Here is a 26,852-nt window from a genome sequence, read left to right as displayed (position 1 = left end):
GTTGCGGTGCCGCTATAAATCTATTACAATAGTAATAAAAAGTACCACAATAGATCTACCATTTAGTGGCAATTTTGGTCTATTGCGGCAGGTTGAAAACCGCCACCATATGAAGTTACAATTTGGGTCAAGTGACCTAATAGTGGCGGGATATGCATGCCGCTATAGGTGACAACCTTTAGCAGCTTAGTGGCGGGCAATAAGCGCCGTTATAGGACTTCATGTACAACAGACCATATGCACCTTTTAGCGGCAAATGTATATGTGTGAAGCTTTAGCGGCGGGCTATAAACGCCACTATAGGTCTTCAATTATAACATAATTTTAGACCTTTAGAGGCGATTTTTTCCACCGTTATATGTTAAATTTTTTCTTTTCCCCTGGGTTTTACAACCATATACCTATTACAAACAACCTGTAATAATTTTAGTTCTACTAAAACAATACCACAAATGTCTCCAAACTAACAATATATTAACATAGATATATATTATCAAATACATAACGTTGTCTATAACCATCATCAAAGTTCCAAGCTAATACCACAATCAAAGTTCCAATGTATTTAAACAAACCCTTCAACACATCCAAAAAATGCGATTGTTCAAATGTAGTTCTTTGTACACAAAAAGCCATCAAAAAATTATAGCAACTCTGCAGCTATAATGACCACTGATGTTGTCCCATCTCCAACTTCTCGGTCTTGAAGCTCTGCCAACTCCACGAGTACCTGTGGACCACCAAAAAATTTAAATAAATCAAAACATCTTATAGAGTGGCAATGCTTGATAACACAGAAAAAATACACATCCAGTACTAAAACAAAGTATGAACAAGATGAGACTGTTTATCCACCTTGGCAGCAGGGTGCTCAACTTCTAACATCATCAGTATTGTAGCACCATCATTAGTAATTGTCATGTCTCCAATATCATCAACAAGCTTCTGAAACCATCAACCAGAAAGCAACAAAGGGATACATTGGAAAATGAAAAGAGAGGGGAAATGAAAAGCCAAAACATAGAGGGATACATTGGACCAGACGCAGCAATTAAATGGTCTATTGCAGCAGTCCAAACCAACGCTATAACTAAGAAAAAGTGCCGCAAAAAAAGTATCTATTTCGGCAGTCATCCAACCCGCCACCATAAGTAACAAAAATGCTGCTACAACTTACATATTGCAGCGGTTTTCTATACCACCGCTATAGTATCTACGCAAAATGATATATTTATTGCAGCGGGATTTTGGAGTGCTGCTATATCTAAGTAAACGTCGCTAAAACATATATATTGCTGCAATTCTATGTCCCGCTGCAATAGACCCCATGTACAGTGGTGGTCCAAAAAAACACCGCAATATGCGACATATAGCGGCAGTTTTTGCACTTGCCACAATAGCTCAATTTTCTTGAAGTGTTACTCTATGGATGCAGAGATCAACTTGGCATTCTCACCCTCTGGTGAATATTGGAGGAAAGTAAGGAAAGTGTGTGTCCATTATCTTTTGGGCATCAAAAGAATGCAATCTCTCCATTATGTAAGGGAAGAAGAAGTTGCTATATAGATGAATAAGGTACGTGACTCGTGCCTCAAAGGGGTTTCTATTAATCTAAGTGAGTTATTGATTGAAACCTCTAACAACATTGTTACTAGAGTTATTTTTGGAAAAATGTTTGAAGAACAGGATGGTATGGGCAAGCCTTCAGAACTACCAAGAAAGGTAATGGTGCTAATTGCATCTTTTTTTTGGGGGGATTTTTCCCTTCTTTGGGTTGGATTGATATTCTTACGGGACTTCTACCAAGTCTAAAATCCACTAGTAGAGAAATAGATGCTTATCTTGATGAGGTGCTTGAAGAACACTACAAGATAGCGAAATGTGATGATGATGAACATTTTATTAAGAAAGATTTTGTGGATATTTTCCTCCAATTTCAAAAGGACGGCTGTAGACAGGAAAAATTTCCGACCTATCACAAGCTGACACATCACACTACCAAGTCCACAAAATACAGCCAATTACAAAACGCCACATATTGCTGCTAGGTTTTGCTATTACTATTCAGAAACCAACAGAAATTTGCCAAGTGTCATGCAAAGACCAATCACACATCATCGCACGTGTAAGCGATGACATAAGCAGTCTCGCATGTGTAAGCGATGACATAATCAGTTTCGCACGTGTAAGCGATGACACAATCAGTCTAGCATGTGCAAGCGATGACATAAGTGGACCAATCAAGCTCTGCCACGTGTCACCAATCAGACTCCGCCACGTGTCACTTACCTACCCCTAAACTCCTATAAATAGAAGCCTTCCTAAGGCATTTCAAGGGGATCTGAGAGGAAGAGCTAAAGGGATCAGATCAAGGAGATCCAGAGATTTGGAGAGAGGACCAGGCCATTGGAAGCACTCAGAAGTCCAGAAGCTCTGCCGAAATCAAGCTCTAAAGCCTCCAAGAACTTCAAGAACTTCAACTTCGAATACAAAGAACATTCGAAGAGAAATCATCCAAATCATCCGCCTAGATCCAAAAGTTCACTGGAATCAAGCTCAAAAGCCTCCAGAAACCTCACAAATCATAAATCAGTGAAGCTCTACGGATCAAGCCTCTAAAGCCCCGAAGAACTTCCACCACAAACCTTCGAATACCAAGAACATTCGAAGAGGAATCATCCAAATCATATTCCTAAATCTCAAAGTTCACTGGAATCAAGCTCAAAAGCCTCCAGAAACATCAACAAACCACAAATCAGTGAAGCTCTACGGATCAAGCCTCTAAAGCCCCGAAGAACTTCCACCACAAACCTTCGAATACAAAGAACATTCGAAGAGGAATCATCCAAATCATATTCCTATGGAATCAAGCTCAAAAGCCTCCAGAAACATCAACAAACCACAAATCAGTGAAGCTCTACGGATCAAGCCTCTAAAGCCCCGAAGAACTTCCACCACAAACCTTCGAATACAAAGAACATTCGAAGAGGAATCATCCAAATCATATTCCTAGATCTCAAAGTTCACTGGAATCAAGCTCAAAAGCCTCCAGAAACATCACAAACCACAAATCAGCGAAGCTCTACGGATTCAAGTCTCTAAAGCCCCGAAGAACTTCCACCACAAACCTTCGAAGACGAAGAACACACGAAGAACAAAGGATTTCTAACAAGCTCATAGCCAGAGATTCATTGTAATTCCGTTTTCAACAATCTTCGATCCATCCTTCTACCAAATTGAAGGATACTTTGTGTTCAAGTCAAAATCACATTACCAGAAATCCAATTAACAAATCTTTCAAGGAGATCGAATCAGAGGATAACTCTTTTGTAATTACAGAGAATTTTACCACACATTCATCAATACAAATTCACATTTGTGACACTATTTTACTTGTTTGACTTATTTCGAACCGAGAAATTTAGTCGTCCACAACGGCATGCTTGGCTTTGAGCTTCATCATGAGAACCTCAAAGCAATCCTACTGGTATATTTCTCTCTCTCCCTTAAACACACCTCTAGGATCTTAAATTATTTTATTTCTTGAAACTAATAAAGTATAGAGCACTGTGTCATTTAAAATTTCAAATGATGTAGCACTCGATATATCATTAACTAGGTAATTTTTTTTCTAAACCATAAAATGAATTTATATTAGATGGAGATAATATCCTACCTTTGGAAACATACCTAAAGTTTCATTTTTTCATAATTTCAGAACGTGCTTATAGGAGGCAGCGATTTAACTTCAACAACTTTGGAATGGGCACTGGCAGAGCTCATTAAAAATCCAAGTAATATATATGAAAAGAGCACAAGAAGAGGTAAGAAAAGTGGTGGGCAATAAGTCAAAGATAGATGTGGATGATATTAGTCAAATGGATTACATGAAATGTATCATCAAAGAAAGTCTAAGACTACATACACCACTTCCTCTTTTTGCACCTCGAGAAACATCAGAAAGTGTAAAATTTGGAGGTTATGATATTCCGGCAAAAACAAGAGTATTTGTCAATGTTTGGGCAATCCAAAGGGACCCTACACTATGGGATAGGCCAGAAGAATTTATCCCAGAGAGATCATAGACAACCCAAATGACTTGAAAGGTCAAAATTTTGAATTCATTCCATTTGGAGGTGAAAGAAAAGGGTGCCCAGAAATAGCATTTGCTGTTGCTGTAGTGGAATATTGGCTTGCCAACCTTTTGTGCTGGTCTGATTGGAGGTTGCCTACTATTAATGCACAAGGAGAAGAGTTGGACATGACTAAAGTTGATGCACTCACAACATTTAGGAAAAATCCTCTCCATATTGTCCCAATATTTCACTCTTCTTAATCTATCCAATTTAATAGGATTATGCAGTTGTGATTGTGTTCTATGTAATTTTTCTTCATTGTCTTGTTTTGATTTAAAATTTGTTGTCTTTTACTTTCATATTTGAAAGATCAATTAGTGTGTCAAATACTAATGAATGTTTAGACTCCCAATATCAAATTAAACCAACACAAGCTTATACCCAAACAATATATGTGCGAAATAATAGGTAAAAGCAAAAACTCAAACAAATAAACAACTCTACACCATAATTAATCACAACACAACAGCAATTAAAAGGTAAGAGTAAGGGTTAAAGAGATGCAAACACAAAGTTAACACCGGCACGTGTTATCGAATAGGAAACCGAAAAACTCGGCAAAAAACCTCTCCGCCGCCCTCCAAGCAGTGAAATGATCCACTAAAAAACAAAGTTGGGATACACGAATAGCAATAGACCCTCCAAGCCTAATCTACCCAATGCACCTAAGCCCTCTAAGCTTCTTGCTCCAACAAGGTTATGCCTAACCATGTCTTCTTTAGCTTCCCAAATCTCACAATAAGCCCATTGCATCAACCAAGAGAATTGGTCATCTCCAAACTGCTTCCCAAGCACCAAAATACCTCCTCACTGATATGGGTATGGTAAGATAAGGATTTGGCAAATGCATCTCTCAAGGATATGTCAATAGAGAGGGTGAGAGTAGAGGAATTTAGAGAATCAAATGTCTAAGATTGTGGATGAGTCAATCTTGGTTTTCTCTAAGGATTATCTCTCAAAATTCTCTCAAGAAGCTCTCTACATTTCGTGGGTATAAGGATATTTATAGTAGTGTACGTGAGGAATGTGAAAAGTCAATTTTTTGCAAAATAGGGCATTCTGGTGACTTGGCCTTGCGACTCGTCCCAATCACGAGTTCCAGTCGCAAGATAACTAACTGGTCAGACTGTCATTTTTGTCCTGTAGTGCTCCAGCTGTCGTGACCCTTCAGCTTTCTGCATGCTTCGCATGTGTGGCATTTTGGCGAGCTGCCAATCGTGAGAAATCTCCAACTGCACACATTCTTGAATTTCTTTACACTCTTTCACACACAACCCTTACATAACTCCCACTTAAATACAGGGTATCTAATTGCTAAATTACAAGCAAATTTCGCACGGAATAAAGCTAACACATGATTGAATAAATTTAACCTTATAGTATTGAAATTAATGTAAAGGGACTTTAGTCATAATAATAATTTTAGATATGCAAGTATATTTTAATAATAAAAAAAATGGTAAATTACGTATTTGGGCTCTAACCTTTATGTCGTGTATAATTTTAGTCTATGACCTTTCAAATGTGTCAATTTAATTTTTAACATTTTGGTATTGTGTCAATCTTTAACCTTTTGATATTATATTAAAATAATCTCTACCGTTAAGTGATAGATGAAAAATGCCAATATGGTTAATTGCTAAAATAAAAAATTACTTTAATGTGACATAGATGGTCATGTCAACATAACCTTAATAAATAATTTATAAATACTATATAACTGAAAGTTTTGACTTTTTCTTGACCTCTTGAGAATGTCACGTCAGCTTTGTTGGCTCCTTACTCACCAGCCATAGCCAAAGAAGTCGATATCGTATCGTACATGACTGAATTTTCCAAAAGTAAAAAAAAAAAAAATTAAAAAAAAAAAGGAGAATTTAGTGCCAGAACTCACGTCGTTGCCGTTGTTATCATGTTTTTCCTGTTGTCATCTCACGTCGCTGGTCATCTCCCTACCCTACCCAAGTTTTCTTAGTCTGCCCTACCTTTCTATTTCGTCTCCTTCTTCTCATGTTTTGAGTCAAACTACCATCCTTTATTTTTCTTTTTATTTTTTACGTGGTAGTTGTGGGCTCTTAGTTTATGAGCCACCTTACATCTCATGTGAATTTACTATAGTGTTTTGAAACTTTAAAACTTCAATTATATATGCTTTCATTTGTTAACAAAAATAATTTGTTTATTATTATTATTATTATTATTAGTTTTTTTTATTGTTATCATCCAAGTCCTTTTTTTTTTTTTTTTATATCACCATGTTTGTTATTATTAATGCTGAAATTTAAGTACTAATAGGCAGGTATATGAGTTAAAATATGTGTACATAATTTTAAGTATTTTTAACAAATTATATGAACTCTAATTAATAAATATTTAAATATATTCAAAGTCTAAGTACTCCTATCAAATGAATTCAATTATTTAGTTTACAACTTCAAGTCTACAATTTGTAGTTTGAATTTTATATTTGCCCTCACATAACCCATAATAGCTAGGACTTCTAGGGCCTTTTACACTGAAGAGAGTTTAGCCTCATCACCATTAAAAGTGTTTGACAAAATGTTTGAGAGAAATTTGAAATTACTTCAATTATTTTCATTTATATGTCCTAATCTATTCATGTAGTGAGTAATGAGGTTTTCCCCTATTTTAATAGTCATAGATTACAATGATAGGCCAAAAACGAATTGACCCCCTTGTGATTCAAATTAATTGATTAATTAGCCAAATTATTAATTAATCAAATTAACATACAAACGCGTGATAGCACAAACAAATCACCAATAAACTAATTATGAAGCAGAAAATAAATAACAAGATAATTTGTTTACGAATGGGGAAAACCTGACGGCAAAAATCCTGTCGGGTGATTTTCAAGTCACCACTCCTGAAATTCCACTACTATCACAACAAGCTATTACAAGTAAAGGAATCTCAAGTACCTTACCAACCTACAGTTGAACCCATACCCCAATACCCAATTGGACTTGTTCTGTAGTGACAATTTCCCTTTTTGATGCACGGCTTCCAAGTACGTGACTAACTAATGCGCGGATCCCAGTACGCGACTTCAATCACTAACTAGAAAGAGTTGTTGGTTGCAAAGTTCTTCAGTTCATCCACGATGAAGATCAAGAAGATACTTGGTCACAAAACCCAAAGGTGCACATACACAGCAACTTCTTCAGAAGAGATGAACTAAGGCAAGACTTTGTCTTCAGTCACAAATTGCTTGAACAGACTTTGCTCAATGCTTGTGCAACTTATGTACTCTTTGATGGCCCTTAAAACAATCCTTTTATATGTCTAGGGTTAGGAGAAAAGAATACCCAAACACATAAACACGAATTAGAATCAAAACATAACTGAAATTCTGTTTTTCATAAACCTCGACAGATACCTGCTGTCGAGCCACGAGGCTGAGTAGCTCTACAGGTCTCGATAGATGCTAGCTGTCGAGCTAGCTGTCGAGATTTAATGACAGACACTTTTTAGCTTGAATCTTGGACAGACTTGAAGGCTTCAACACTTGATCTTGAAACATGGTTTCTTGAAGTATTTTAACACGTCCTAGATCTATCCAATTACAAGTAAATTGCGTTTTGTCAAAGGATTAGCCAATTACATAAAAGCATGACATATGTTCTTAACATGTGAACCACATATGTCCTAACATACAATATGAACATTTGATGAATATATCTGTGAATTTCTATAATTTAGTTTTTTGTTTCATGTTGTTATTAGCACTTGAGATCGATGAGGGCTATGATTCCTAGGTATAACCTATTAAAAAAAATAAAGTGAATTCCTAGTCATTGATGTTGATCTTTTGCTCAAATTTTGTTGCTTAATAATTTATAATCAAAATAATTGATAATCAAGTAGATAGTTTAGTAAATATTTTTTTTTCATTCTAATAAAATTTAATACATTCAAAGCAGAAATATGATTTCCCGTGCATTGCATGGATTAACGACTAGTAAATAAATAAAACAAAGACTTGTGGTAAGTGAGTAACCTACACGTAAGGCTCAATTTAATTAGGATCAAAATCCCTAACTCACAATCACCACAGTTGCTTTGTTCCATGTTTTGGTCTAGAGAGAATGGTGATTAGCGAGGCCAAGGATGATGGCAGACGATAAGGAAAGGAGGTGGTGCTCGATGGTGAGGATTGGCAGTAACTACTGGCACTGTGTCTCAACACTGAGACTGATTTTGGTATAATTACTCTCTCTCTCTCTCTCTCTTAGTGAGTTTTTAGCCCTTCAATTTGAGTTGGTATTTTGATGTTTGTTATAAATTTTTCAATTTAGTGTCCATTTAGCAAAGATTATTTTTCCCAACTTATTTTCCTATTCAACTTATTTTTGCTACTATTCATGAGTCCCACTGCACTTTTTGGTACTATTCATGAATCCTACTGTACTATTTCAGCTAACTTTTACCTTTATTTACAGTACTTTCAGCAAAAAGTTTTCAATTTCTATAAAATAAGCAAATCTCAAATGGACCCTTAATCACTCTGTTAAATGCTTTAATTATTTATCTTAGTGAGGTGTCATATTTTTTATTTCAATAGATGTTTGTTCTTCAATGCATGGATATAAGGATATTTGATGTTTGACGAGCAAATCATGTTTTCAATAAATGTTTGTGAATTTCTATAATAATAAAAAAAAGGGATTTACTAATATGTGCCCTTAGGGCATATATTAGTAAACCATTTTAGGAAACTTTTTATGGAAAAAAAAGAAGTAATTCACTGTTTTGACAACTTTTTCAATTTCCCATAAAAACTTTCCTAAAAAAGAAAAAAGAAAAGAAAAGGAAAAAAAAAAAGTTTGTAATGACTATCATTGCATGGGCTGCATTTCGTGCAAAACATATTTTTGCTCTTTGATACAACATTCCAAAGAAGTTGTAAATAGTGTAGAATTGCCTTAAAAAATTGAACGGACTTGCCTTTAATTTGGAAATTTAAAGCTGTAAATAACGTACGCTAGAAATTCATCACAACATTCAGTAAGTTCATTTCATTCCATGCATGAAACTCAATACATTAGTAACTAGGACATTAGATTAGATGGCCTTTACGATATCCAAGACACTACAATTCAAACTAGTATGCCAGTGTAAGTAGTTTGGCTCCACCATTACCTCTATCTGACTTTCCTAAAAGCATAAATACAATACTCATCCAACTAAAATGTACATTAGTCTTCACTACTACTTATGGTGTAAGTTGTTCAAGTCTGCCAACATTCTCTTCTTCACCCTGTATTTCTACTTGACCATTTCCAACTCTTTTAAGTGACTACTCTCCTCTAGTTCTGGCAACTTTTGTTATAAAGAATTATTCATCTCCTCTAGAGTTTGGTTATTTTGACTTAATTCAGGTCAGGAGAATATTGTATAATTTTACTGTTATATGTATACAATTTTAACTTGGCAAAAAGACCATTTTAGTCCATATATTTTGAAGTCAAAGTAAATTTGGTCCATACATTTTGATAGCGGTCAATTTGGTCCCTGTTATTTTTTAACTTGCAATCAATTTGGTCTCTACCGTTAAATTACTAACGGAAAATGCATACGTGGCAAACGGTTTGCATTGTTAGCACACACGTGGCTAACATAATAAAAAAAATTAATTTATTGCTAATAAGAAAACCACATCAGCAATTAAAAAAAAAATCCACCTCTTAAAACAAATTGATAAATTTAAAGAATTAAATGAATTAATTAAAGAACTAAATGAATGAAAAAAAAATCCCCAACTTTTCTTGAATTTTCTTGGCAACCAAACACAGAACCCAGCCAAGTGATTTAATTTTTTTTTTTAAATGAATAGCTTTTGCTAGATAGATTTCTTGTGATTTCACAAATGGCGAAGAGATATTTAGATCTAAGGAAAGCTCTCAAGTTCGAATGGACTCTTGAGCGAGAGAGTGGGATTGTGCAAAATTGAGAGAGAGAGAGAGGTCTGTGTCTTGTTAAAATCTAACTCCACTAAACCTAATATGAAAAGCATTTGGATTCTCTAGGTTTTCCGTATGTCTTTTTTCTTTTTTCTTTTTTCCCTTATGTGAATGGATAAAATTGCTTTTTTTTTCCCTCTTAAATTTCTCCCTCATGTCTTTATATATATATATATATATATAGATTCTTTCAAATAGCTTTTTTTATTAGGTCCCAAATACCCCTACACCCTAGGGTTAAGTAAGAGCAAAACTTGATAAAAATGCTTCTTTAACTACCAGTCTACCACGTGAAACACTATTTATAAAATAGTATCACACTCATTGGTTTTCAAACTCAATTTGTTTCTACCTTTGTTCTCCTAGTTCTCTCAATTATGTGTTAATCTTCTTTTCACCATTATCATCTTCTTTCTACCATTACCATCATCTTTTCTATTTTTTCTTGCTTAAAGGTATGTGTATGTCAATGCATATTGCTTTTTTCTATTTTTTTTTATTTAAAAATAAATCGAAAGCATTCTAATATTTTTTAATCACAGCCACGGCAACCTGTCTATTGATGAGATTTTCGCAATTGGTATATGTTGAATTTGGGACATTACTACTATGCCTTTTCTTCATTGTTTCTAAAAGCTTAGTATTATTTTTTTTTTCTTTGTTGCAAGAAGGGAACCTACAGACGTTTGCTTTTATTTTTATGAATTGTTCTTCCATATTTGCTTTCCTGTATTTGGTTTATAATTGGTTTCGTTACTTTGTTATCATTATTCTTTCCATATCATTATCTTATCTTATCTATTTTTTTTTTTTTTTGGTTTGTTTGATGAGTAATTAATTAAAGTAGTGAATTTCTCTATTAAAAAAAAATTTAAGTAGAGAATATTTTAAATAATGAATTGTGAAAGCAAGTTAAGGGGTGTGTAGTGGTAGACAGTAGACACTGACGAAGAGATAGAAACATAATTCATTATGGTCGGTTTGATGAGTAATAAATTGTGAAATAATATAAACTAGTTGCTAAGCCATGCTATGCATGGGAACCTAGCTATTTGTGAGGTAGACTAAAATAATTTTATAAAATCCTAAATTGATTAAAAAACTATATCATTACACGATTTGCTCTTGTATGATTTTAATTTATGTTACAATTTGATGAAAAAGCCATTGTTTGAACGTGCAATGACTTACAAAAAATTTGTAAAATAACATAGAGATTTTAATATATTGCACGGGTTTACATTAATTACTCAGGAATACCGTATAAAAATGCACATTTGAACATTAAGAGAAAAAAATATCCTATATTTTATTCACATAAAGTAAATCCGAATTCAGGAATACTATTCTAATTTATAAATTTTTAATATTTATATAACAATAACTTTTATTTTAATGTTTGCATGGATTTTGTTATTTTCAATGATGAAATTTCAGTTATTAAAAATTCTCAAAGACCAAAAAATATTTAAAAAAAATCAAATGATTCATGGCTTAGAAATTGTTGAAACCAAACAAAATATATATGACTAAATAATAGAGAAATATAAAAGAAAAATTGGTTACATTCAAAAAAATAATCCATAGCTATAACTATAGAAAGGAATCAAAAGATATAAAACCTAAAAATTAGATAATATGTCTGTGTGTGTGTGTGTGTGTGTGTGTGTGTAACTACACAACTGAGAAATATAAGAGAAAAATGTGTTACCATCAAAAGAATAATTCAGATGTTAAAACTTTTGAAAGTCCAAAAAATATTAAAGAATTATAAGATTTACTTCCTATAAATTTTTGAAACAAAACAAAATGTATATGATTACACAATAGAGTAATATAAAAGAAAAATTGATTACCTTCAAAAGAATAATACATGGTATAGTCATTGAAATCTGCTAAATATATTCAAATATTGCAAAAATTAACACAAATTCAGATGTTAAAACTTCTAAAATGCCAAAAAAAGATATATAAGTAAAGAATAAGTTATTGAAACAATTCAAAAAATATATGACCATTCAAAAGAGAAATATAAGAGAAAGAAAAAAAAATACATGAACCCATAAAATAATAAGTTATAAATTTTAACATGTCTAAACTTTAAACAAAATTATATACAGTCATAGACGTAGGGTTTGGTGGTTCATGTATGAAAATCACTATTTAAAAAAATATACATAAAATAAATTTTTTTTTTATCAAAATAAAGGAGAAAAAAATATAAGGGTGACAAAGAAGGGGATAACAAATTATTTATTCATAAAAAATAATAATAAATTAAAGATTTGCTAGAAAGTAGACAAATCTCAATATATGAAAAATCTAATCAAATAATCAATTACTAAAAAAAAAAATGATCAATTGTTTTGCTTAGCCCAAAAAATCATGTTATATTTATATTTTTTTTTTATATATTATATGATGTATAATAGTTTAATAATAGTTTTATATATATATATATATATAATAATGTTATGTAGTATAATATATATTATTTTAATAAGAATTAAAGAAGAACACCTGGCCACCACTTCAATGGATGAAAACATCAAATTTTAACAACATACGTGGTGCACGTTCACTTGGAAATTGGAGCAATGCAGACCAGTTGTTTGCTTCATAAACGACTAATGAGTAAAGAAAAGGGGAAAAAGAATAGTAAATCAAACTTAACTTTAACATAGTGATAAGTTTGAAGTTGGAACGCAAAAAGAGGAAGAAACTGAGAATAGAGTCACAGATGCGCAGAGCTGATTGTAGATGCGTGATATTAAAATTTTTTGAGGATAAAAAGAAAAGTTATGCTACTTTGAAGATTGCTGCACATAGTCCCCTTCTTCAGTTTGGTCCAAAGTAAGTCATAGAAGTTTTGTAAGGATGAAGGAGGAAAAATTAGAGAAGAGAGAGGATGGGGAGAAACATATATATATATATATATATATATATTTTTTTTTTTTTTTCTTGTGATTTTGCGTTGATTAGAGTTGGGTTAAAAAAAATTAAGGTTTTCCATGGGTTTGAGAAAGGAGATCTCTGTTCGGAGGAAGGAGATCTTTGTTGGCTTGTGGGTATGGTGGGTTTTGATTGACGAATCTGTGGGTATGGTGTCTTTAGATGCTTTGCCGTGGGTCTGAGGAAGAAGATCTCCGTTGGTTTGCCATGGGTCTAAGCGTTGGGGGAGTTCTAGTAGAGGAGGAGCGTAGAGGAGGAGCATTGGGTTGGGGGAGCTGGTAGAAGGAGAGAAGTCAGAGCATGCATTTTATAGAAAAAGAAGGCAAAGCGTTAGCGTTTATCGGGATCGGGATCTTCGGGTTTTAGAAAAGTTTTATTTATTATTATTATTTTTTTAATATTATGCTGATGTGGAAAATTGTGAGAGCTTCAAAAGCTTCGGTTTATATATATATATATATATATAGATAAGTAATTATTTCTTTTTCTCCATTATCACTTTAATTAATTACTCCAAGTATTAAATAATCTGAAATTTTCATGAATAAACCGTTAATTCAACCTCATTTTATGTATGTTTTGATTTCAATATTACTACCTTATGGTAATAATTGTTCTTTTGCTATCACATTTAACATGAGAAGTTCCATGTTATAAAATCCTATTATGATTAGAAATTATTTAGTACAGTTGGAACTGTACTGCGTCTCATTCACAAATGAGATGTGAACCACATGTGTGGGATTTATAGATTAGCATAATATACTGAGCACACTGAATAATTTTACTTAATTAAATACTTCAACACGCACCCTGACATTAAATTAATGATATTTTATAGTTTATCATGTTTCCTATTGTAAGACGAAAGGAACAAAAGCTCTGCCCTCTACCCCTTGCTCGATCTTTGGAGTCTTAAGGAAGAGAAGACAAGCATTTCCTTTCTATTATTGATGTTGCTTCTTTTTCTTAATTCAAAGTTTACTCAAGGAAAAGGAAAAGACGTTTATGGCCTATTTGGATGTTTAAAAATGAAGGGGGAGTAAAGTAGAGGGAGGGAGAGTAATCTAATTACCTTGTTTGGAAGTTTTTTAAGGAATAAGCGGGAGGGGTTGGGGGGGGGGGGTTTAGAGGGGTTTCAACTACCTCCAACCCCCCCATTTTTAATTCTCCCAAATTGGAGAGATTTAGAGGGAGAGTAGAGCACATAAATTATTGAATACGTAAATTACCTTATTTACCCTTATTATATTAAAAAAATTACAAAGGTATTTTAACGTCCAAAAAAAAAATCGTAATCCATAAACTCTCTCAGCTCTCTCAGCCACAAATTTCTCTCAAGCTCAGCTCTGTAACCCACAAATTTCTCTCAGCTTACATTGGATCTCCCTCTCTCTCACGACTTCTCCACTCTTGGACTGTCTTTCACTCTTCTCTCTCACGCCTAGCATTCTCTCACAAAGGTAAACTCTGTTTTAATTTCTGTTTCATGGGTTTCTTTTAAGTTGAATCAAATAACTATGTTCTTAAAATTGTGATTTTATTGGGTAATTTCTTATTAATTGTGATTTTATGGGGTAATAACATGTTATTTGTGGGTGGGTTTCGGATATGAGGGCTTTTTTTCTTAAATTTAAAAGTTTCAAAGTATTGCTCATTACATGTTTGACAAAGTGCTTGAGTGAGTCTAGATTGTGAACTTGCATAAATTTGTATATTTTGGCTATAAATGGATCTGTGTTTCTTGTTTATTTTTATTTTGTAACTTCTTGTTTTTTGTGAATGGGTTTCTGATTTGGGTAATTTCTTCTTCTTCTTCTTCTTCTTTTTTTTTTTTTTTTTTTTGTGAATGGGTTTCTGATTTGGTTCCTCCTTAGACCCAACAAAAAGGGTACTCTCTTAGCTTTGTGATGTTCAAGTTTGAACTGGAAAATGGATCTGATTTATGTTTTTGGCATTTGGGTTTTGAGAAAACTGTTAGCTTTTAGCTTGAAATCGTGTTTGCTTTCATTTTTCCCTATTGTTGGTTGCTGAGAAAATAAAAAAGGAGAATTTATGTTTGTTTGTTTGTTGTTTATATGATGTTATTATGCTTAACCATATGCTGGTTTAGCTTGAATCTGATGATTTTTTCCTGTTTGGATATTTTTATATATTTATATCGTTTTTTTGAAAATATTTGATTTGAAATCAGCTTAAGCAAACCAATTGAAACAAATGGTTTAAGTAGCTTAGAGGCTTTGAATCCTATTAAAGATTTTCTGGGTTGTTTATATTTTGTGTTGAAGTTGCTGATATTTTACATTGGTCCAAAAGGAAAAGTTTATCATGAAAACATGCATTAATTTACAAGAAGATGGACTGTTCTGATTGATTCCTTTTGATTTTTTGCATGCAGGGTGTTGCTGATTGTGTTTGTCTCAGTCTCATTCCAACAAGTGAAGGTAGCTGGGTCACTGCTGTAAGGGCATTAAGGTAACTGCCAATACTCTGTAAATGGTTCCATTCAATTATTTTACGAAATTGGGGACTCTTGAGTACTTTCACTTGTATTTGGTTGTTTCATATGCTGTGCTTACCTTTGTCACAAGACAAGCTTTGTTGTGTAAAACCTGGCTTTCAATGATCTTGTGAGCCAAGTGTAAGCCTAAAGTGGTTTAGTTTACCAAGTTTGGGCAGAGTTCAACTGGGCTTGGCTTGTTTAATGCTCGGCTAGTTTCCATTGTCTTTTTTTTTTTTTTGGTAGCTTTAATTGTTGCTGGCCGTATACTCTCTGGTCAGACTTGGGATTATTCCAAAGTTACAATTAGGCCAAGTTTAGTGTAGACAGAACTGATTTTATGAACTTGTAGTGGAAATTGAAGTCAAGAGTTGTAGTCCTGGATTGAGAAATGAAAGGATTAACTATAGGCGACTGAGTTATGCATTCTTAAAACTATGGTTTTGTCAAGAAGAAATTTGTTAAAGGAGGGTGTATTAAATTAACTTAAGGGAAATATTTCTAGCCATTTTTGGTTTTAACTATGTTATAATAATTATTGTGGTACTTATTGGTGGTTACTATTTTAAAGCATAATTATGATTTACACTCAAACTATCTAGTCTTCTTTGTTTCTTTTGTCCTTTGAACTCCTCTTTTTCTTTTCTTTTTTAAAGATATTTTTAAGTTATCATTCTTCCCTTGTATTATTTTCCTATGGATGTGGATGGTCAAGCTTTATACTGAAATTGATCAATTTTACATAATTTTAGCCCTAAAGCTAAAGAATTCCTCTATGATATTGCTTAAAGATTATGGTACTTATTATTGAGGTTTCAAAAGGTATACCTGTAATTAAGTTTGGTTACTTTGTCTTGTTCTTTGAAGAGCATTTTGGTGCCTCCAAATAATAGAGAAGTTAATAGTGAAAAATTCATAAGCTATCACAATAACAATTTTTCAAGCCATGCTATAAATTTTCCAAAATGGTTTGATAAATTCTTAAATTTGAAGTGACAGGACATTTTATTTGTTTTGATAACTTTTTATCTTTTCTTGAAAGATCAAATAATGTGGTGATATTGCAAATAGCTAAAGTTTAATTAGTGTCATATTTACATATTAATAAGTGGTTTAGGGACCCATTAAACTTTGGAACATTTGTAGGGTTGTTTCAACTTGATTTTTCAATGCCTGTCTAAGCCACTTGGCAGTTTCAAACCCACCCCTACCCCCCTCCCACAAAAAACGCATGAGAGATACCCTCAAATGCTCAAATCATACGGACTTTTACCACCACATAGTGCTTATTATGTCATTCACTTTTTGGCTTTAATTAATGTTAGTAGCAGGGAAGGATTAGTATATTAATCGCAGTTTCAACTGCAGCAATGATGTTCATTAAGTTATATTATGGTGATACTTTTATTTGTCTTGTAAAGTTGTTGATGCTGGCTATGAAGTTGTTTCTTTTATTTGATTTTAGTTTTAGTTATTACTATAACCATGAAGTGGCACTTCACTGGCAAGCCAAATCCTTTCTAAGTTTTATATTCTTATATAATAGATTACACAAAACACATTGAATTGTAATAGCTTAGTGTATTTATGCATATCATGGATTGTAATAGCGTTGTTGTCATGGGATAATTTTATTAGATGGATAGACAAGAGAATAAAAGGAGACATGTATTGCAAATTTGGGAATGGAGACGTGGATTATGGGATTGGGAATGGAGACATCGAATGGCAATTGCTTATGTAGTTTGTCTTGTTGCCTATTGGTTAATACTTCGAAGGAGGCCTCAAAGGAGACAAGTAACTTACTCAATTAGTAGTTTGAGTTTAGAAAGATGAAGCGTTCACGATGAACTAATGAGAGAGATAATTGAAAATGAAAAGTGTCGTGATATTATACGCATGGGGCCTGGAGCTTTTTTAGATTTGTGTGACATGCTACATATAGAAGGTGGCCTCCAACCAACGCAACGAGCAACGATTGAAGAACAAGTTGCCAAATTTCTTTACATATTATCACATGGTGTAAAGCATCGGGAAATATCTTCTTTTTTTTTTTTCCGTCGCTCTGGTGAGACTATAAACCATCATTTCCATCAAGTATTAAGATCTGTGATACAACTAGAAGAGAAGTTTCTAAAACAACCTGATGGATCTCAAACTTCAGTAGAAATACTCAACAGTTCTAGGTTCTTCCCACATTTTAAGGTGAAAAAAAAAAAAGAAAACATTATTATACTCTAATAGCTTAATTGTGGTATATATAAATTCTATTTGGATGTTTCAGCTGCAGTGAACTGTTTTTTGGGATATTATGTATGCTTTATAGTAACCATCTTTCTTTGTAATTATGTGTATGAGTGAGTGAAGTGTGGAAAGGAGATTGAAGTGTAAGAACTATAGTTATTCTCTCAACAATTTTTTTTTTGATACAGGATATTGTATGGTATTTTAAGATGATTATTATGATGCCAATGATAAGAACCACAAGAAGAGTTATCATCATCTTCTTCTTTTTGACCCATATTGTTAGTTTCTTTATGTAATGTTTGACTTTTTTCTGTTCCCACTATTTCGTATGATATACTACTATTCCCATGTAGTTGGTATCCTCCAAAACTAATGAGTACCATGGAACACAGTTTTAATATTTTGGTGTTTTTTTTTTTTTTTTTTTTTTTTCTAAGTATAGAAAATTAACTTAAATGAAGCCTAAGAGTTGGACTAAGCACATTGAGTGGGAGCTTTCAATTTTCATACTGTATAAGAATGTCAAATCCGGGTCCTATTTTCATTTATTTTTCTAGGCAATCAAATGCAGCATTACCATGTGGTTTAAATTTTTATGTGCTTTTGCTTTCCAATTCAAATGGACTTGGCTGTATCTCTGTTGATTATATATCAAATCTATCATCAATCTCATATAGAAAGTACTAAGCTAATGTACTCGGGTGATTCACAAACTCCCATTCAATTCTTAATTATTATTGTTTTTTTACTTCCAAAAAAGAACAATTGTTCAGTATTTGTTTATGTTTCATATATAAACATCATTCATACAATGTATTCGGGTGATGCACAAAATCCCATTCAATTCTTAATTATTATTATTTTCTTACTTCAAAAAAGAAGTGTTCAGTATTTGTTTAGTTGCCTCCTTTTATTGTAGTTTTTTAACTGGGATTTATGATGCAAGTGTAGCTATATCTAAGGTAAGGTAATGGGTTTATTTTGTTGTTGAACGGTTTTAGACCCCTTAAAACAACCAGATTGGTTAGCCTAGATTAATTAGCCAAGTTGTTACTTAGTCAAATTATGCAATTCTAGGTTAAAGCAATCAAATAATCATATCAAGATATAAAGCAGCGGAAAATAAATGAACACAAGATATGATGACCCAGGAAACCACACGGTAAAAACCTAGGGAGGATTTGACCTAGCTATCCTTAAGATAAACCTAAATCCACTATGCGAAAGAATCGAAGTTCATACAGAAGGACTACAAGCTTCCCGCTTGACTTCTTAATGCTACCACCAGTAGAACTTACTGACACGACCACGTGCAAGCTCCGAATCCACGGACTCCTTCTTTCTTGGATTCTTCAATCAGCTACAAGCACCCCCGCTTGATATTCTTTAAGCTTCAATGGTAGCAACCAAGTTGATCATCAAGATGTAGATATTATCTCCAACTTGAAAACCCTAAGCTTTGTGTAAAGGAAAGCTCCTCAAAGATCTTACAAGAGATTTACACAAAACAGCAATGTATAAACAACAATACAATTGGAGCAACCTTCAAAAACGTGGCTAGGGTTTTGTTTATATACCTAGGGTAAAAACATAAAACCCTAAACGTTTAATGAAGTAGGGCTGAGTTGGAAATTCTGCAGAAAAAACAACCTATGCGATTTTCGATCGATCGAGTCTATTCTTCGATCGATCGAGTCAGGCCGAAAGTCTCAAGTACTTCTGCAGCCACTCGATTCCAACTTTACAATAATAAACCAACTTTGAGCAAGCCTAAACAAGACTAAATACATTGTTTTGATCATGGTTTGCCAACATTACAAATTAGAGTTCTAACTACATAAAATCCTAAGACCTTAGAACCTAACAAACTCCCCCTTTGGCAATCCGTGACAAAACCCTAATTAAAAGCTCAAAGTTTTACAAGTAAAAAGCCCTTTACAAATAAATGCTCATAAACTTCAAATTCAGCCTAACTACTATCCATTGGTTGCAAGTGTAGACAGCAGCTTAGTTGAATCAACCTGTATATTCCTGAAATACTCAACAAATGCATAAATGCATATGTGACAGAAAATAGTAAAACAACAGGTATATCATTCTTGTAAGATTCACACAACACAAAATAAAGACATCTATAAATGATCAACTCATAAATATAAATCAATAAGCAGTGAATCACAAATCAACAAGAATCAATAAAAAAAATATATCAATCAAAGTTACTCCCCCTAACATGAATATCTCCAAAAAATGATATACAAAGTGAAGCACCTAGATACAATCTAAAAACTCCACAAGCTCCTCTCAAACACAAAAAAAATCTCCTCCTAACAACAAAAACTCTCTACAAGTCAAAACTCCACTCCCCCTTTTTGTGACGGAATGCCAAAGAGCAATCATGAGTCGCCATCAAAAGGAGGTGGTAAGGATGAATGAAGACACGCTAAATCGGCTCGGAGAGCACGAATCTCATCGAGTAGGTCCACCAAAATCTGACCATGAGCCACCTGAACGGTCACTACAGTCTCCAGAGTACGACGAACATCAAAGTCGGTCGAAGGAGGTGGAGGAACATCAGCAGCAGCAGGATCATCACCAACTGGATCAGGAACATTCTCACCAGCAATACCTGTAGAAGAAGAAGAAGGAGGTGCGCTACTAGACGGCTCAGACGTAGGGTGTTTAGAACCAGCTCGAAGATGAGCGGCCCTCTGTCTAAGAAAAGACGCACCTATGGGAGCTATCACATGAACGGGCTCAGAGGAAGGGAAGTCACTAAGGTCAAGATAGAGCAAAATCCTATGAATGAAAATAGGATGAACAAGGGCATGAGAAGAAGATGAACTCCTATAAACATCGTTCAAAGAACGAAGAAAGAGATGGGGAAAACTAATAGGAGCATCAGTAACTAGAGCGTACAAAAATACACACCTCTCAAGAGGAATGGTGTGAACATGAGAAATGGGCCAGATGGAATGACACGTTATCCTAAAGAACAGATAGTGCAACCCGGAGAGCTCAGCAGAAGTGATTCTAGGATCAGAACCCCACTGGACAGAAGTCCCAGTGATGTAAGATAAAACATCGCTCAGCTCGGGAGACTCGTCATATGGATAGACAGGATCCCTAACCAACGATACCCCTAGAGCATCAGCCACTACCTAAGGAGTAATGGTGTACCCTACACCTCGTATCCAACTCTTTACCAAAGTGTTGGAATCATAGACGTGGATAAAGATGTTCGAATAGAACTCTCTAATCAAGGCAGACGGTGGAGGAGGATCAGAAATGTCTAACAAGGGTAACCAGCCCCGACGTTCAAAGTTTGCCCTAATGGCAGGATCTAACTCATCTAATAGAACAGAACGCTCAGCCCAAATCTTCCTCTTAAGGTTAAGTTTCTCAAACAACTCTTGGTTTTTCTCACTCGGAAACCTCTCACGGTCAAAGGAAGGAGGGGATGGAGAGGAAGAGGGAATGGACCTACGGGCTCTAGTCTTCCTAGGCATGATGCTAAGGAAAGGACAAAGACACAAAAGAGAAAACCAAAAGAAAACACAAGAATAACAAAACCAAGGGTAGACTGCAAGTTAGCAACAAAAATAATAGAATGAAAATATATATGATGCATGAACAGATACAATGCCATGATGCATATACTAATGCAGTGAGCAAGTAAGTTCAATTGAGTTTAAATTGACAAAATTGGCTTGAGCAGGGAATTTCTTAACAAAAGCCCCAAAAATTGAAAACCACTTGAAAATTTTTAAAACAAATTGATGAATTGAGCATTACAAAACACAACACATAGATTATAATGCTTAATTTCATCAATACAACAAGCCAATTGCATCAAATTCTACCCAATTTAACAAAATCCCCAAATCGGAGCAATTAGAAACCCTAGAATTTTCAATTTTTCACCAAACTCAAAATTGATCAAATTAACCACCAAGGATCATGTTTATGATGTGTCCCCACAAAAACCCAATGATCAATTGCATAAAATATGGCTTGAATCAAACGAAAATCCCAAAATTGCAAAGTGCGAAAATCGCCCCTAAATGCATGAAAATATGCATGAAATGATGAAAATAAAATCAAAAGGAAGGGCAAAAGTGACTTACCGGCCTGAGGAGAGAGAGATTTTGCAAAAACTACGGAGGAAAACGACAAAAATCTTAATGTGGAGCCTTGCCAACTTGGAGAGAGAGAAGAAAAAGTTTGAAAAGTTTGAATAGTGATTTTGAAAAAGTCAGAACTGAACTTTTTAAAAAGCTTTTTCACGATATTCGATCGATCGAAAATTACATTCAATCGATCGAATGAAACAGTCATTTTAGAACAAACGAAAGAACTTTTTCGATCGATCGAAAAACAGACTGGATCGATCGAAATGGGCAGAGGCTCACTAAATTTTTTGAAAAAAATCCAGTTTTGAAAGACGCAAACCTAATTTTGAAAAACAACTCCTCAAAGCATTAAACACGGAAAGCAAAGTACATGAGTATGAGATGGAATGCTTTTTCAAAAACCCAAATTATGTCAAAAACAAGTTTCAATCATTCTTCCATTGAATTTTCTCAAGCAACAAAAATGTTGTGCACAAATCTCAAGATATTTTCAAATTTGGTTGGTCAGACCAAAAACACACACACTAGCATGTACAGTGTTTAACAAAGAGTAACTTGTGTAGTGTATGATACTAGCAAAAACTTGAGATACATGTGAGGTGATATGTGAATAGCAATCAAACACAAAGTCTACACAATTCATCACATAGAATTTAAAAGAGACTATCACCTAAAGAGTTACATCCTATAACTCCCACATCTCCTAGAACAAAAGCTTGCAATCATGTAAGTTTCTTGCATTTTTGCCTCTTATTTGTATGAAATGGCATTCAGCCTAATAATACACACCGGTTTGAATTAAGTGAATTGGCATCAATCCTAATAGTACACACCAGTTTTAATTTAATTTGAGGCTAAACCTTATGTTCTTTTTGTGCATGTGCTACACTTTCTCGAGCACAAAATCTTATGATATGCACTAAGGTGTTCATGATTGGCTAGTGAACAGTGGTGAGATGGTTATTTATGCCTTTCTCAAAAGAGTCAAGTCCGACAGTCAAATAACATATGACTTCATGATTAAGACAGAGTGATTAAGAACCATACACATCTTTCCCACACAACATGCACTACAAAGTTTCAACTAGTCAAATGCAATGAATAAGTTCATCAAAGTTAAACAAGGTACACAAGACATGACATGTGTAAAAAGATAGACCAACCTTGTTTTTCAAAAATCAAGAGAAAATAGTGTCAAACATAATTTTTGCTTTCTCCTTTTCCCCCCCTTTTTTTTTTATTTAAGAGAAAACAAATAAATCCTAGAATGAAATGCATGAATGTAATGCAATGCAAATCCTAGAACAAAACAAAAGAAAATACAAAAACCAAAGAACAATGGTCACAGAGGAATGAGCAATGAAGTACAAGGACCAAGAAAGCCAAAAGAGACTAAGGACATCGAAGAACACCAATCACTTGACGAAGTGTTTCAAACTTACTTCCATCAAGCGGTTTGGTAAAGATGTTAGCATTTTGACGCTCAGTAAGGATATACTCAAGTACAACAATCTTCTTTTCAACCAAATCCCTAATGAAGTGATATCTAAGTTCAATGTGTTTGGTCTTAGAATGCTGAATAGGATTCTTAGATATATCTATAGCACTAGAATTACCACAATAGACAACCATGGTGTCTTAAGGTATCCCATAATCACTCAACAATTTTTTCATCCAAAGGAGCTCAGAACAACAACTCCTAGCAACAATATCTTCTGCCTCAGCAGTGGATAAAGAAACAGAATTTTGCTTTTTACTTATCCAAACCACAAGATTGGCCCCAACATAAAAACACCCCCCCGTGGTGCTTTTTCTGTCATCAGCATTCCCAGCCCAATCAGAATCAGAAAACCCAGCAAGAGACAAATTAGACTCCTTACTATAAAAGAGTCCATAGTCACAAGTTCCGCTCACATATTTTATAATTCTCTTAACAGCATTTAAATGAGAAACCTTAGGATTGGACTGAAATCTAGAGCAAACACCAACACTAAAAGATATATCAGGCCTACTAGCAGTCAAATATAACAGACATCCAATCATGCTTCTATACAAAGTAATATCAACAAACTCACTTGATGGATCAATTGTTAATTTTGCATTAGCAACCAGTGGTATTCTAGCATGAGCAGCCTTGTCCAAACCAAATCTCTTGACCAAATTTCTTGCATATTTAGCTTGATTGATGTAGATTCCTGAATCGGTTTGCTTCACCTGCAATCACAAAAAATAAGTCAATTCACCAACCATGCTCATTTCAAACATTGCCTTCATTTCATCTGCAAAAGAATGAGCAAGAGAATCATTAGTACCACCAAAAACAATGTCATCAACATAAATTTGAGCTACAACAAAACCAGTCTTATCATTTCTTATGAAAAGAGTTGTATTTGCAGATCCCCTTTTGAATCCATGCTCAGTGAGATATGCAGTCAATCTGTCATACCAAGCCCTAGGAGCTTGCTTCAAACCATAGAGAGCTCTCTTCAATTTGTAGACATCATCAGGTCTGTGAGGATCAACAAAGCCTTTGGGTTGCTCAACATAGACTTCTTCTTGTAGCATTCTATTCAAGAAAGCACTCTTGACATCCATCTGATATAGCTTGAAGTTTAGATGACTTGCTATGGCTAACAATATCCGGATGGACTCTAACCTAGCCACTGGTGCAAAGGTCTCACCAAAATCAACTCCCTCCACTTGTGTGTACCCTTGTGCAACAAGTCTTGATTTATTTTTTATCACAGTGCCATGTTCATCTGACTTGTTCTTAAAGATCCATTTAGTGCCAATCACATTTACATTTTCCGGTCTAGGAACTAGTTCCCACACATCATTTCGAACGAATTGATGAAGTTCTTCATGCATGGAATTTACCCAATCAGCATCCTGAAGTGCTTCATCTACCTTATTCGGTTCAAATTGGGACAAATAACATGAGTGCATGATCACATTCAAAGCTTTTGATCTCAACCTCATGTTATCATTCAAACTGCCCAATATATTTGTGGAAGGATGATTCAATCTCACTCTAGAGGATGGACGTTTGACAAGAGATGTTGTGATTTCTTTCTGTTCAGATGAAGGACTGAGCTCACTTTGTATCTGTCGAGTGTCACGAACCGGAGTGGATGGTTCTAAACTTGATGGTACTGAGACTGTATCATTCAACACCAATAGCTCTTCCTCACTATGTTTCCCAACATACTCAGTAGGAAAAGAGTCATTAACTTCTAGGGGCTTATCTTGAGCAGGAACAATGCTTTCTGAAGATCCTTCATCATTTATCACAACATTGGAAGATTCCATGACTGTTTTGGTTCTCAGATTGTACACTCTATAAGCCCTACTGGTGGAAAAGTATCCTAGAAAGTATCCTTTGTCACTCTTTGCATCAAATTTTTCTAGGTTCTCTCTATCACGCAAAATGTAACAGTCACTGCCAAATATCCTGAAATATTTGACCACAGGTTTCTTCCCTCTCCAGAGTTCATAGGGAGTCTTCTTGGAGTCAGGTCTAAAATACACCCGGTTGAGTGTATGGCAAGCAGTGTTAACTGCTTCTCCTCAGAAGGATTTTGGTAAATTTTTGTTGTGTAGCATTACTCAAGCCATCTCCTGCACAACCCGGTTTTTCCTTTCCACAATCCCATTCTGTTGAGGTGTCTTAGGTGATGAGAACTCTTGGTGAGTGCCTTGATCATTGCAAAAAGTAGTCAGCTTGGTATTCTCAAATTCTCTTCCATGATCACTTCTGATTCTGGCTATCACAGTATCTTTCTCAACCTGCAATTTCTTGCATAGATGTATCATCTTCTCAGGAGCCTCAGCTTTATCCTTCAAAAGCACAACCCAAGTATATCTAGTAAAGTTATCCACAACAACTAGAATATACTTCTTTCCACCCAAACTTTGAACTCTGGCAGGACCCATGAGATCAATGTGTAATAACTCTAAAGGTCTTGAAGTTTGAACACTAGTCACAGAAGGATACTTGGATTTTACTTGTTTACCAATCTGACATGGTCCACAAATGCACTTATCAATCTTCTCAAATTTAGGTAAACCGATAACTGCCTCACACTTGGAAATCTTCTCTAACTGCTTATGACTGGCATGCCCCAACCGTTGATGCCATAAATCAACTTGATCAATCTTTGCACTAAAGCACTTGTTGTTTACGCTTGGTGTTATGCCATAACAGTTGTCAGCTGTCCTTACACCAACACACATATAGTCACCTCCTCCATCAAGTATCTCACATTCATACTTGGTGAAAAGAACATTCAGTCCATTGTCGCAAATCTGACTTATGCTAAGTAAATTGGCCTTCAATCCATCAACATACCAAACATCTTCAAACACTGGCAATCTTGGAATGTCTACAGTACCAATGCCTCTGATCACAGATTTACTTCCATCTCCAAAAGTGACTGTCCCAATCTTTCCTTCGAAGAGTGTTTTGAATAGGCCTTTATTTCCTGTCATATGCCTAGAACAACCATTATCCAAATACCAAAGACAAGAATCACATGCCTTTAAGGCGGTTAAAGCAGTATAACATACATAATTCTTATCACATGTGATTGTGCCAAGATACTTAAGGAAAGATTTACCAATAACAACAAAAGGCAAAGACAGCAAGTAGACAAGTTGACAATTAAGCACAAAGATTTTCCAAGAATCCATGACAACAGGGGTCAAGGATCAACTCAGAGATCAAGAAATCTCCAACAAAAGAGCAACCCGCTCTGATACCACTTGAACGGTTTTAGACCCCTTAAAACAACCAGATTGGTTAGCCTAGATTAATTAGCCAAGTTGTTACTGAGTCAAATTATGCAATTCTAGGTTAAAGCAATCAAATAATCATATCAAGATATAAAGCAGCGGAAAATAA

At 34.5% G+C, this 26,852-nt stretch overlaps 1 long non-coding RNA gene and 1 pseudogene across 1 annotated transcript; both read left to right on the top strand.

The window, feature by feature from the left end:
• Positions 1-1,222: 1,222 nt before the first annotated feature.
• On the top strand, positions 1,223-4,336 carry LOC112010051 (cytochrome P450 71A1-like; annotated as a pseudogene).
• A 9,988-nt stretch (positions 4,337-14,324) lies between these two features.
• On the top strand, positions 14,325-18,093 carry LOC112010059 (uncharacterized). The gene is made up of 3 exons (XR_002882726.2): positions 14,325-14,535; positions 15,471-15,547; positions 17,211-18,093. It is a non-coding gene; the product is annotated as an uncharacterized LOC112010059 (long non-coding RNA).
• Positions 18,094-26,852: the final 8,759 nt, after the last annotated feature.

The sequence above is a fragment of the Quercus suber genome, unplaced genomic scaffold (genome assembly GCF_002906115.3).
Source record: "Quercus suber isolate HL8 unplaced genomic scaffold, Cork oak 2.0 scaffold_2, whole genome shotgun sequence".
Taxonomy (NCBI): domain Eukaryota; kingdom Viridiplantae; phylum Streptophyta; class Magnoliopsida; order Fagales; family Fagaceae; genus Quercus; species Quercus suber.
This window is presented reverse-complemented; position numbering and strand designations above follow the sequence as displayed.